The following is a 15,512-nucleotide window of genomic DNA, read 5'->3' on the forward strand; positions in this document are numbered from 1 at the left end:
CTGTCCCGGTGTATATTGTAGTGAACATCTGTCCTTGTGTATAGTGTATGGAGCAGCTGTCCCGGTGTATATCGTAGTGAACAGCTGTCCCTGTGTATATTGTAGAGAACAGCTGTCCCGATGTATATTGCAGTGAACAGCTGTCCTGGTGTTTAATGTGGAGAACAGCTGTCCTGGTGTATGTTGTAGTGAACAGCTGTCCTGGTGCATATTGTAGAGAACAGCTGTCCCAGTCTATATCGTAGTGAACAGCTGTCCCGGTGTATATTGTAGAGAACAGTTGTGCCGATGTATATTGCAGTGAACAGCTGTCCTGGTGTATATTTTAGAGAACAGCTGTCCTGGTGTATATTGTGGTGTACATCAGTCCTGGTGTATATCGTAGTGAACAGCTGTCCCGGTGTATATTGTAATGAACAGTTGTCCGGGTGTATTTTGTAGAGAACAGCTGTCCCGGTGTATATTGTCGTGAACAGCTGTCTTTGTGTATATTGTAGGGAGCAGCTGTCCCGGTTTATATTATAGTGAACAGCAGTCCTGGTGTATATTGTAGAGAACAGCTGTCCTGTTGTATATTGTAGTGAACAGATGTTCTGGTGTATATTGTAGAGAACAGCCGTCCTGGTGTATATTGTAGAAACCGCCGTCCTGGTGTATATTGTAGAGAACAGCTGTCCTGGTGTATGTTGTAGTGAACAGCTGTCCTGGTGTATATTGTAGAGAACAGCCGTCCTGGTGTATATTGTAGAGAACAGCTGTCCTGGTGTATGTTGTAGTGAACAGCTGTCCTGGTGTATATTGTAGAGAACAGCCGTCCTGGTGTATATTGTAGAGAACAGCTGTCCTGGTGTATGTTGTAGTGAACAGCTGTCCTGGCGTATATTTTAGAGAACAGCTGTCCTGGTGTATATTGTAGTGTACATCTGTCCCGGTGTATATCGTAGTGAAAAGCTGTCCCGATGTACATCATAGTAAACAGCTGTCCCGGTGTATATTGTAATGAACAGTTGTCCCGGTGTATTTTGTAGAGAACAGCTGTCCCGGTGTATGTTGTAGTGAACAGCTGTTCCAGTGTATATTGTCGAGAACAGCTGTCCTGGTGAAAATTGTAGAGAACAGCTGTCCCGGTGTATATTGTAGTGAACATCTGTCCATGTGTATATTGTAGGGAGCAGCTGTCCTGGTTTATATCGTAGTGAACATCTGTCCCTGTGTATATTGTAGAGAACAGCTGTCCCGATGTATATTGCAGTGAACAGCTGTCCTGGTGTATACTTAATAGAATAGCTGTCCTGGTGTATATTGTAGAGAACAGCTTTCCCAGTGTGTATCGCAGTGAACAGCTGTCCCCGTGTATATTGCAGTGAACAGCTGTCCTGGTGTTTATTTTAGAGAACATCTGTCCTGGTGTATGGTGTAGTGAACAGCTGTCCTGGTGTATATTGTAGAGAACAGCTGTCCCAGTGTATATCGTAGTGAACAGATGTCCTGGTGTATGTTGTCGTGTACAGCTGTCCCGGTGTATATTGTAGTGAACAGCTGTCCTGGTGTATATTGTAGAGAACAGCTGTCCCGGTGTATATCGTAGTGAACAGCTGTCTTAGTGGATGTTGTAGTGAATAGCTGTCCGGGTGTATATTGTAGTGAACAGCTGTCCCGCTGTGTGTTGTAGTGAACAGCTGTCGCAGTGTATATCGTAGTGAACAGCTGTCCCGGTGTATATCGTAGAGAACAGCTGTCCCGATGGAAATATACACCGGGACAGCTGTTCACTACGATATACACTGCGACAGCTGTTCACTACAACACACAGCGGGACAGCTGTTCACTACAATATACACCCGGACAGCTATTCACTACAACATCCACTAAGACAGCTGTTCACTACGATATACACCGGGACAGCTGTTCTCTACAACATCCACTAAGACAGCTGTTCACTACGATATACACCGGGACAGCTGTTCTCTACAATATACACCAGGACAGCTGTTCACTACAATATACACCGGGACAGCTGTACACGACAACATACACCAGGACATCTGTTCACTACGATATACACTGGGACAGCTGTTCTCTACAATATACACCAGGACAGCTGTTCACTACACCATACACCAGGACAGATGTTCTCTAAAATAAACACCAGGACAGCTGTTCACTGCAATATACACGGGGACAGCTGTTCACTGCGATACACACTGGGAAAGCTGTTCTCTACAATATACACCAGGACAGCTATTCTATTAAGTATACACCAGGACAGCTGTTCACTGCAATATACATCGGGACAGCTGTTCTCTACAATATACACAGGGACAGATGTTCACTACGATATAAACCAGGACAGCTGCTCCCTACAATATACACATGGACAGATGTTCACTACAATATACACCGGGACAGCTGTTCTCTACAATTTTCACCAGGACAGCTGTTCTCGACAATATACACTGGAACAGCTGTTCACTACAACATACACCAGGACATCTGTTCTCTACAATATACACCAGGACAGCTGTTCTGTACAATATACACCAGGACAGCTGTTCTCTACAATATACACCAGGACAGCTGTTCACTACAAACTACACCGGGACAGCTGCTCCCTACAATATACACAAGGACAGCTGTTCACGACAATATACACCGGGACAGCTGTTCACTACAGTATACACCGGGACAGCTGATCACTACAATATACACAAGGACAGCTGTTCTCTACAATATATACCGGGACAGCTGTTCACTACAATATACACCGGGACAGCTGATCACTACAATATACACCAGGACAGCTGTTCTCTACAATATATACCGGGATAGCTGTTCACTACAATATACACCAGGACAGCCATTCACTACAATATAAACCAGGAGAGCTCTTCTCTACAATATAAACCGGGACAGCCATTCACTACAACATACACCAGGACTTCTCTTCTCTACAATATACACCAGGACAGCCGTTCACTACAATATACACCAGGACAGCTGCTCCCTACAATATACACCGGGACAGCTGTTCTCTACAATATACACCAGGACAGCTGTTCATTAAGAATCACGCCGGGACAGCTTTTCTCTACAATATACACCGGGACAGCTGTTCTCTTCAATATACACCAGGACAGCTGTTCTCTACGATATACACCGGGACAGCTGTTCACTACAATATACACTGCGACAGCTGTTCACTACAACACACAGCGGGACAGCTGTTCACTACAATATACAACGGGACAGCTGTTCACTACAACATACACTAAGACAGCTGTTCACTACGATATACACCGGGAGAGCTGTTCTCTACAATAAACACCAGGACAGCTGTTCACTACCCCATACACCAGGACAGCTGTTCTCTACAATAAACACCAGGACAGCTGTTCACTGCAATGTACACGGGGACAGCTGTTCACTGCGATACACACTGGGACAGCTGTTCTCTACAATATACACCAGGACAGCTATTCTATTAAATATACACCAGGACAGCTGTTCACTGCAATATACATCGGGACAGCTGTTCTCTACAATATACACTGGGACAGCTGTTCACTACGATATACACCAGGACAGCTGTTCACTATAACATACACCAGGACAGCTGTTCTCTACAATATACACCAGGACAGCTGTTCTCTACAATATACACCAGGACAGCTGTTCACTACAATATACACCGGGACAGCTGTTCACTACAATATACAACAGGACAGCTGTTCTCTACAATATACACCGGGACAGCTGCTCCCTACAATATACACAAGGACAGCTGTTCACGACAATATACACCGGGACAGCTGTTCTCTACAATATACACCAGGACAGCTGTTCTCTACAATATACACCGGGACAGCTGATCACTACAATATACACAAGGACAGCTGTTCTCTACAATATATACCGGGACAGCTGTTCACTACAATATACACCAGGACAGCTGTTCACTACAATATACACCGGGACAGCTGATCACTACAATATACACCAGGACAGCTGTTCTCTACAATATATACCGGGACAGCTGTTCACTACAATATACACCAGGACAGCCATTCACGACAATATAAACCAGGACAACTCTTCTCTACAATATAAACCGGGACAGCCATTCACTACAACATACACCAGGACTTCTCTTCTCTACAATATACACCAGGACAGCCGTTCACTACAATATACACCAGGACAGCTGCTCCCTACAATATACACCGGGACAGCTTTTCTCTACAATATACACCGGGACAGCTGTTCTCTACAATATACACCGGGACAGCTGTTCACTACTATATACACTGCGACAGCTGTTCACTACAACACACAGCGGGACAGCAGTTCACTACAATATACACCGGGACAGCTGTTCACTACAATATACAACAGGACAGCTGTTCTCTACAATATACACCGGGACAGCTGCTCCCTACAATATACACAAAGACAGCTGTTCACGACAATATACACCGGGACAGCTGTTCTCTACAATATACACCAGGACAGCTGTTCTCTACAATATACACCGGGACAGCTGATCACTACAATATACACAAGGACAGCTGTTCTCTACAATATATACCGGGACAGCTGTTCACTACAATATACACCAGGACAGCTGTTCACTACAATATACACCGGGACAGCTGATCACTACAATATACACCAGGACAGCTGTTCTCTACAATATATACCGGGACAGCTGTTCACTACAATATACACCAGGACAGCCATTCACTACAATATAAACCAGGACAGCTCTTCTCTACAATATAAACCGGGACAGCCATTCACTACAACATACACCAGGACTTCTCTTCTCTACAATATACACCAGGACAGCCGTTCACTACAATATACACCAGGACAGCTGCTCCCTACAATATACACCGGGACAGCTTTTCTCTACAATATACACCGGGACAGCTTTTCTCTACGATATACACCGGGACAGCTGTTCACTACTATATACACTGCGACAGCCGTTCACTACAACACACAGCGGGACAGCTGTTCACTACAATATACACCGGGACAGCTGTTCACTACAACATCCACTGAGACAGCTGTTCACTACGATATACACCGGGACAGCTGTTCTCTACAATATACACTGGGACAGCTGTTCACTACAACATCCACCAGGACATCTGTTCACTACGATATACATCGGGACAGCTGTTCTCTACAATATACACCAGGACAGCTGTTCACTACACCATACACCAGGACAGCTGTTCTCTACAATAAACACCAGGACAGCTGTTCACTGCAATATACACGGGGACAGCTGTTCACTGCGATACACACTGGGAAAGCTGTTCTCTACAATATACACCAGGACAGCTATTCTATTAAATATACACCAGGAGAGCTGTTCACTGCAATTTCCATCGGGACAGCTGTTCTCTACGATATACACCGGGACAGCTGTTCACTACGATATACACTGAGGCAGCTGTTCTCTACAATAAACACCAGGACAGCTGTTCACTGCACCATACACCAGGACAGCTGTTCTCTACAATATACACCAGGACGGCGGTTTCTATAATATACACCAGGACGGCTGTTCTCTACAATATACACCAGAACATCTGTTCACTACAATATACAACAGGACAGCTGTTCTCTACAATATACACCAGGACTGCTGTTCACTATAATATAAACCGGGACAGCTCTTCTCTACAATATAAACCGGGACAGCCATTCACTACAACATACACCAGGACTTCTCTTCTCTACAATATACACCAGGACAGCCGTTCACTACAATATACACCAGGACAGCTGCTCCCTACAATATACACCGGGACAGCTGTTCTCTACAATATACACCAGGACAGCTGTTCATTAAGAATCACGCCGGGACAGCTTTTCTCTACAATATACACCGGGACAGCTGTTCTCTTCAATATACACCAGGACAGCTGTTCTCTACGATATACACCGGGACAGCTGTTCACTACAATATACACTGCGACAGCTGTTCACTACAACACACAGCGGGACAGCTGTTCACTACAATATACAACGGGACAGCTGTTCACTACAACATACACTAAGACAGCTGTTCACTACGATATACACCGGGTGAGCTGTTCTCTACAATAAACACCAGGACAGCTGTTCACTACCCCATACACCAGGACAGCTGTTCTCTACAATAAACACCAGGACAGCTGTTCACTGCAATGTACACGGGGACAGCTGTTCACTGCGATACACACTGGGACAGCTGTTCTCTACAATATACACCAGGACAGCTATTCTATTAAATATACACCAGGACAGCTGTTCACTGCAATATACATCGGGACAGCTGTTCTCTACAATATACACTGGGACAGCTGTTCACTACGATATACACCAGGACAGCTGTTCACTATAACATACACCAGGACAGCTGTTCTCTACAATATACACCAGGACAGCTGTTCTCTACAATATACACCAGGACAGCTGTTCACTACAATATACACCGGGACAGCTGTTCACTACAATATACAACAGGACAGCTGTTCTCTACAATATACACCGGGACAGCTGCTCCCTACAATATACACAAGGACAGCTGTTCACGACAATATACACCGGAACAGCTGTTCTCTACAATATACACCAGGACAGCTGTTCTCTACAATATACACCGGGACAGCTGATCACTACAATATACACAAGGACAGCTGTTCTCTACAATATATACCGGGACAGCTGTTCACTACAATATACACCAGGACAGCTGTTCACTACAATATACACCGGGACAGCTGATCACTACAATATACACCAGGACAGCTGTTCTCTACAATATATACCGGGACAGCTGTTCACTACAATATACACCAGGACAGCCATTCACTACAATATAAACCAGGACAACTCTTCTCTACAATATAAACCGGGACAGCCATTCACTACAACATACACCAGGACTTCTCTTCTCTACAATATACACCAGGACAGCCGTTCACTACAATATACACCAGGACAGCTGCTCCCTACAATATACACCGGGACAGCTTTTCTCTACAATATACACCGGGACAGCTGTTCTCTACAATATACACCTGGACAGCTGTTCACTACTATATACACTGCGACAGCTGTTCACTACAACACACAGCGGGACAGCAGTTCACTACAATATACACCGGGACAGCTGTTCACTACAATATACAACAGGACAGCTGTTCTCTACAATATACACCGGGACAGCTGCTCCCTACAATATACACAAAGACAGCTGTTCACGACAATATACACCGGGACAGCTGTTCTCTACAATATACACCAGGACAGCTGTTCTCTACAATATACACCGGGACAGCTGATCACTACAATATACACAAGGACAGCTGTTCTCTACAATATATACCGGGACAGCTGTTCACTACAATATACACCAGGACAGCTGTTCACTACAATATACACCGGGACAGCTGATCACTACAATATACACCAGGACAGCTGTTCTCTACAATATATACCGGGACAGCTGTTCACTACAATATACACCAGGACAGCCATTCACTACAATATAAACCAGGACAGCTCTTCTCTACAATATAAACCGGGACAGCCATTCACTACAACATACACCAGGACTTCTCTTCTCTACAATATACACCAGGACAGCCGTTCACTACAATATACACCAGGACAGCTGCTCCCTACAATATACACCGGGACAGCTTTTCTCTACAATATACACCGGGACAGCTTTTCTCTACGATATACACCGGGACAGCTGTTCACTACTATATACACTGCGACAGCTGTTCACTACAACACACAGCGGGACAGCTGTTCACTACAATATACACCGGGACAGCTGTTCACTACAACATCCACTGAGACAGCTGTTCACTACGATATACACCGGGACAGCTGTTCTCTACAATATACACTGGGACAGCTGTTCACTACAACATCCACCAGGACATCTGTTCACTACGATATACATCGGGACAGCTGTTCTCTACAATATACACCAGGACAGCTGTTCACTACACCATACACCAGGACAGCTGTTCTCTACAATAAACACCAGGACAGCTGTTCACTGCAATATACACGGGGACAGCTGTTCACTGCGATACACACTGGGAAAGCTGTTCTCTACAATATACACCAGGACAGCTATTCTATTAAATATACACCAGGAGAGCTGTTCACTGCAATTTCCATCGGGACAGCTGTTCTCTACGATATACACCGGGACAGCTGTTCACTACGATATACACTGAGGCAGCTGTTCTCTACAATAAACACCAGGACAGCTGTTCACTGCACCATACACCAGGACAGCTGTTCTCTACAATAAACACCAGGACAGCTGTTCACTGCAATATACACGGGGACAGCTGTTCACTGCGATACACACTGGGAAAGCTGTTCTCTACAATATACACCAGGACAGCAGTTCTATTAAATATACACCAGGACAGCTGTTCACTGCAATTTCCATCGGGACAGCTGTTCTCTACGATATACACCGGGACAGCTGTTCACTACGATATACACTGGGGCAGCTGTTCTCTACAATATGCACCAGGACAGCTGTTCACTACAACATACACCAGGACAGCTGTTCTCTACAATAAACACCAGGACAGCTGTTCACTGCAATATACATCGGGACAGCTGTTCTCTACAATATACACAGGGACAGCTGTACACTACGATATAAACCGGGACAGCTGCTCCCTACAATATACACAAGGACAGATGTTCACTAAAATATACATCGGGACAGCTGTTCTCTACAATTTACACCAGGACAGCTGTTCTCTACAATATACACTGGAACAGCTGTTCACTACAACATACACCGGGACAGCTGTTCTCTACAAAATACACCGGGACAACTGTTCATTACAATATACACCGGGACAGCTGTTTACTATGATGTACACCGGGACAGCTGTTCACTACGATATACACCGGGACAGATGTACACTACAATATACACCAGGACAGCTGTTCACTAAAATATACGCCAGGACAGCTGTTCACTACAACATACACCAGGACAGCTGTTCTCTACAATATACACCAGGACGGCTGTTCTCTACAATATACACCAGGACAGATGTTCTCTACAATATACACCAGAACAGCTGTTCACTACAATATACAACAGGACAGCTGCTCTCTACAATATACACCAGGACAGCTGTTCACTATAATATAAACCGGAACAGCTGCTCCCTACAATATACACAAGGACAGATGTTCACTACAATATACACCGGGACAGCTGTTCTCTACAATTTATACCAGGACAGCTGTTCTCTACAATATACACTGGAACAGCTGTTCATTACAACATACACCGGGACAGCTGTTCTCGACAAAATACACCCGGACAACTGTTCATTACAATATACACCGGGACAGCTGTTCTCTACAATATACACCAGGACAGCTGTTCTCTACAATATACACCAGAACAGCTGTTCACTACAATATACAACAGGACAGCTGTTCTCTACAATATACACCAGGACAGCTGTTCACTACAAACTACACCGGGACAGCTGCTCCCTACAATATACACAAGGACAGCTGTTCACGACAATATACACCGGGACAGCTGTTCTCTACAATATACACCAGGACAGCTGTTCACTACAGTATACACCGGGACAGCTGATCACTACAATATACACAAGGACAGCTGTTCTCTACAATATATACCGGGACAGCTGTTCACTACAATATACACCAGGACAGCTGTTCTCTACAATATATACCGGGATAGCTGTTCACTACAATATACACCAGGACAGCCATTCACTACAATATAAACCAGGACAGCTCTTCTCTACAATATAAACCGGGACAGCCATTCACTACAACATACACCAGGACTTCTCTTCTCTACAATATACACCAGGACAGCCGTTCACTACAATATACACCAGGACAGCTGCTCCCTACAATATACACCGGGACAGCTGTTCTCTACAATATACACCAGGACAGCTGTTCATTAAGAATCACGCCGGGACAGCTTTTCTCTACAATATACACCGGGACAGCTGTTCTCTACAATATACACCAGGACAGCTGTTCTCTACGATATACACCGGACAGCTGTTCACTACAATATACACTGCGACAGCTGTTCACTACAACACACAGCGGGACAGCTGTTCACTACAATATACAACGGGACAGCTGTTCACTACAACATACACTAAGACAGCTGTTCACTACGATATACACCGGGAGAGCTGTTCTCTACAATAAACACCAGGACAGCTGTTCACTACACCATACACCAGGACAGCTGTTCTCTACAATAAACACCAGGACTGCTGTTCACTGCAATGTACACGGGGACAGCTGTTCACTGCGATACACACTGGGACAGCTGTTCTCTACAATATACACCAGGACAGCTATTCTATTAAATATACACCAGGACAGCTGTTCACTGCAATATACATCGGGACAGCTGTTCTCTACAATATACACTGGGACAGCTGTTCACTACGATATACACCAGGACAGCTGTTCACTATAACATACACCAGGACAGCTGTTCTCTACAATATATACCAGGACAGCTGTTCTCTACAATATACACCAGGACAGCTGTTCTCTACAATATACACCGGGACAGCTGTTCACTACAATATACAACAGGACAGCTGTTCTCTACAATATACACCGGGACAGCTGCTCCCTACAATATACACAAGGACAGCTGTTCACGACAATATACACCGGGACAGCTGTTCTCTACAATATACACCAGGACAGCTGTTCTCTACAATATACACCGGGACAGCTGATCACTACAATATACACAAGGACAGCTGTTCTCTACAATATATACCGGGACAGCTGTTCACTACAATATACACCAGGACAGCTGTTCACTACAATATACACCGGGACAGCTGATCACTACAATATACACCAGGACAGCTGTTCTCTACAATATAGACCGGGACAGCTGTTCACTACAATATACACCAGGACAGCCATTCACTACAATATAAACATGGACAGCTCTTCTCTACAATATAAAACAGGACAGCCATTCACTACAACATACACCAGGACTTCTCTTCTCTACAATATACACCAGGACAGCCGTTCACTACAATATACACCAGGACAGCTGCTCCCTACAATATACACCGGGACAGCTTTTCTCTACAATATACACCGGGACAGCTTTTCTCTACGATATACACCGGGACAGCTGTTCACTACTATATACACTGCGACGGCTGTTCACTACAACACACAGCGGGACAGCTGTTCACTACAATATACACCGGGACAGCTGTTCACTACAACATCCACTAAGACAGCTGTTCACTACGATATACACCGGGACAGCTGTTCTCTACAATATACACCAGGACAGCTGTTCACTACAATATACACCGGGACAGCTGTTCACTACAACATCCACCAGGACATCTGTTCACTACGATATACACCGGGACAGCTGTTCTCTACAATATACACCAGGACAGCTGTTCACTACACCATACACCAGGACAGCTGTTCTCTACAATAAACACCAGGACAGCTGTTCACTGCAATATACACGGGGACAGCTGTTCACTGCGATACACACTGGGAAAGCTGTTCTCTACAATATACACCAGGACAGCTATTCTATTAAATATACACCAGGAGAGCTGTTCACTGCAATTTCCATCGGGACAGCTGTTCTCTACGATATACACCGGGACAGCTGTTCACTACGATATACACTGAGGCAGCTGTTCTCTACAATATGCACCAGGACAGCTGTTCACTACAACATACACCAGGACAGCTGTTCTCTACAATAAACACCAGGACAGCTGTTCACTACACCATACACCAGGACAGCTGTTCTCTACAATATACACCAGGACAGCTGTTCACTGCAATATACACGGGGACAGCTGTTCACTGCGATACACACTGGGAAAGCTGTTCTCTACAATATGCACCAGGACAGCTGTTCACTACAACATACACCAGGACAGCTGTTCTCTACAATAAACACCAGGACAGCTGTTCACTGCAATATACATCGGGACAGCTGTTCTCTACAATATACACAGGGACAGCTGTACACTACGATATAAACCGGGACAGCTGCTCCCTACAATATACACAAGGACAGATGTTCACTACAATATACATCGGGACAGCTGTTCTCTACAATTTACACCAGGACAGCTGTTCTCTACAATATACACTGGAACAGCTGTTCACTACAACTTACACCGGGACAGCTGTTCTCTACAAAATACACTGGGACAACTGTTCATTACAATATACACCGGGACAGCTGTTTACTATGATGTACACCGGGACAGCTGTTCACTACGATATACACCGGGACAGATGTACACTACAATATACACCTGGACAGCTGTTCTCTAAAATATACGCCAGGACAGCTGTTCACTACAACATACACCAGGACAGCTGTTCTCTACAATATACACCAGGACGGCTGTTCTCGACAATATACACGAGGACAGCTGTTCTCTACAATATACACCAGAACAGCTGTTCACTACAATATACAACAGGACAGCTGTTCTCTACAATATACACCAGGACAGCTGTTCACTATAATATAAACCGGGACAGCTGCTCCCTACAATATACACAAGGACAGCTGTTCACGACAATATACAACGGGACAGCTGTTCTCTACAATATACACCAGGACAGCTGTTCACTAAATTTCAACCGGGACAGCTGATCACTACAATATACTCCAGGACAGCTGTTCACTACAATATATACCGGGACAGCTGTTCACTACAATATACACCAGGACAGCTGTTCATTACAATATAGAAAAGGACAGCTGTTCGCCACAATATACACCGGGACAGCTGTTCTCTACAATATCCACCAGGACAGCTGTTCACTACAATATACACTGGGACAGCTGATCACTACAATATACACCAGGACAGCTGTTCTCTCCAATATATACCGGGACAGCTGTTCACTACAATATACACCAGGACAGCCGTTCACTACAATATACACCGGGGCAGCTGTTCTCTACAATATATACCAGGACAGCTGTTCACTACATCATACACCAGGACAGCTGTTCTTTAAAATATACACCAGGACAGCTGTTCACTACAACATACACCGGGACAGCTGTTCACTACAATATACACCAGGACAGCTGTTTTCTACAATACACACCAGGATAGCTGTTCTCTACAATATACACCAGGACAGCTGTTCACTACGATGTACACTGAGACAGCTGTTCTCTACAACATACACCAGGACAACTGTTCTCTACAATATACACCAGGACAGCTGTTCACTACGATATACACTGCGACAGCTGTTCTCTACAATATACACCAGGACAGCTGTTCTCTCCAATATATACCGGGACAGCTGATCACTACAATATACACCAGGACAGCTGTTCTCTCCAATATATACCGGGACAGCTGTTCACTACAATATACACCAGGACAGCCATTCACTACAACAAACACCAGGACTTCTCTTCTCTACAATATACACCAGGACAGCCGTTCACTACAATATACACCAGGACAGCTGCTCCCTACAATATACACCGGGACAGCTTTTCTCTACAATATACACCGGGACAGCTTTTCTCTACGATATACACCGGGACAGCTGTTCACTACTATATACACTGCGACGGCTGTTCACTACAACACACAGCGGGACAGCTGTTCACTACAATATACACCGGGACAGCTGTTCACTACAACATCCACTAAGACAGCTGTTCACTACGATATACACCGGGACAGCTGTTCTCTACAATATACACCAGGACAGCTGTTCACTACAATATACACCGGGACAGCTGTTCACTACAACATCCACCAGGACATCTGTTCACTACGATATACACCAGGACAGCTGTTCTCTACAATATACACCAGGACAGCTGTTCACTACACCATACACCAGGACAGCTGTTCTCTACAATAAACACCAGGACAGCTGTTCACTGCAATATACACGGGGACAGCTGTTCACTGCGATACACACTGGGAAAGCTGTTCTCTACAATATACACCAGGACAGCTATTCTATTAAATATACACCAGGAGAGCTGTTCACTGCAATTTCCATCGGGACAGCTGTTCTCTACGATATACACCGGGACAGCTGTTCACTACGATATACACTGAGGCAGCTGTTCTCTACAATATGCACCAGGACAGCTGTTCACTACAACATACACCAGGACAGCTGTTCTCTACAACAAACACCAGGACAGCTGTTCACTACACCATACACCAGGACAGCTGTTCTCTACAATAAACACCAGGACAGCTGTTCACTGCAATATACACGGGGACAGCTGTTCACTGCGATACACACTGGGAAAGCTGTTCTCTACAATATACACCAGGACAGCTGTTCTATTAAATATACACCAGGACAGCTGTTCACTGCAATTTCCATCGGGACAGCTGTTCTCTACGATATACATCGGGACAGCTGTTCACTACGATATACACTGGGGCAGCTGTTCTCTACAATATGCACCAGGACAGCTGTTCACTGCAACATACACCAGGACAGCTGTTCTCTACAATAAACACCAGGACAGCTGTTCACTGCAATATACATCGGGACAGCTGTTCTCTACAATATACACAGGGACAGCTGTACACTACGATATAAACCGGGACAGCTGCTCCCTACAATATACACAAGGACAGATGTTCACTACAATATACATCGGGACAGCTGTTCTCTACAATTTACACCAGGACAGCTGTTCTCTACAATATACACTGGAACAGCTGTTCACTACAACTTACACCGGGACAGCTGTTCTCTACAAAATACACTGGGACAACTGTTCATTACAATATACACCGGGACAGCTGTTTACTATGATGTACACCGGGACAGCTGTTCACTACGATATACACCGGGACAGATGTACACTACAATATACACCAGGACAGCTGTTCTCTAAAATATACGCCAGGACAGCTGTTCACTACAACATACACCAGGACAGCTGTTCTCTACAATATACACCAGGACGGCTGTTCTCGACAATATACACGAGGACAGCTGTTCTCTACAATATACACCAGAACAGCTGTTCACTACAATATACAACAGGACAGCTGTTCTCTACAATATACACCAGGACAGCTGTTCACTATAATATAAACCGGGACAGCTGCTCCCTACAATATACACAAGGACAGCTGTTCACGACAATATACACCGGGACAGCTGTTCTCTACAATATACACCAGGACAGCTGTTCACTACAATATATACCGGGACAGCTGTTCACTACAATATACACCAGGACAGCTGTTCATTACAATATAGAAAAGGACAGCTGTTCGCCACAATATACACCGGGACAGCTGTTCTCTACAATATCCACCAGGACAGCTGTTCACTACAATATACACTGGGACAGCTGATCACTACAATATACACCAGGACAGCTGTTCTCTCCAATATATGCCGGGACAGCT

Source organism: Chiloscyllium plagiosum, unplaced genomic scaffold (genome assembly GCF_037043375.1).
Source record: "Chiloscyllium plagiosum isolate Xiang-an unplaced genomic scaffold, Cpla_swu_hap1 HiC_scaffold_43, whole genome shotgun sequence".
NCBI classification, from domain to species: Eukaryota; Metazoa; Chordata; class Chondrichthyes; order Orectolobiformes; family Hemiscylliidae; genus Chiloscyllium; species Chiloscyllium plagiosum.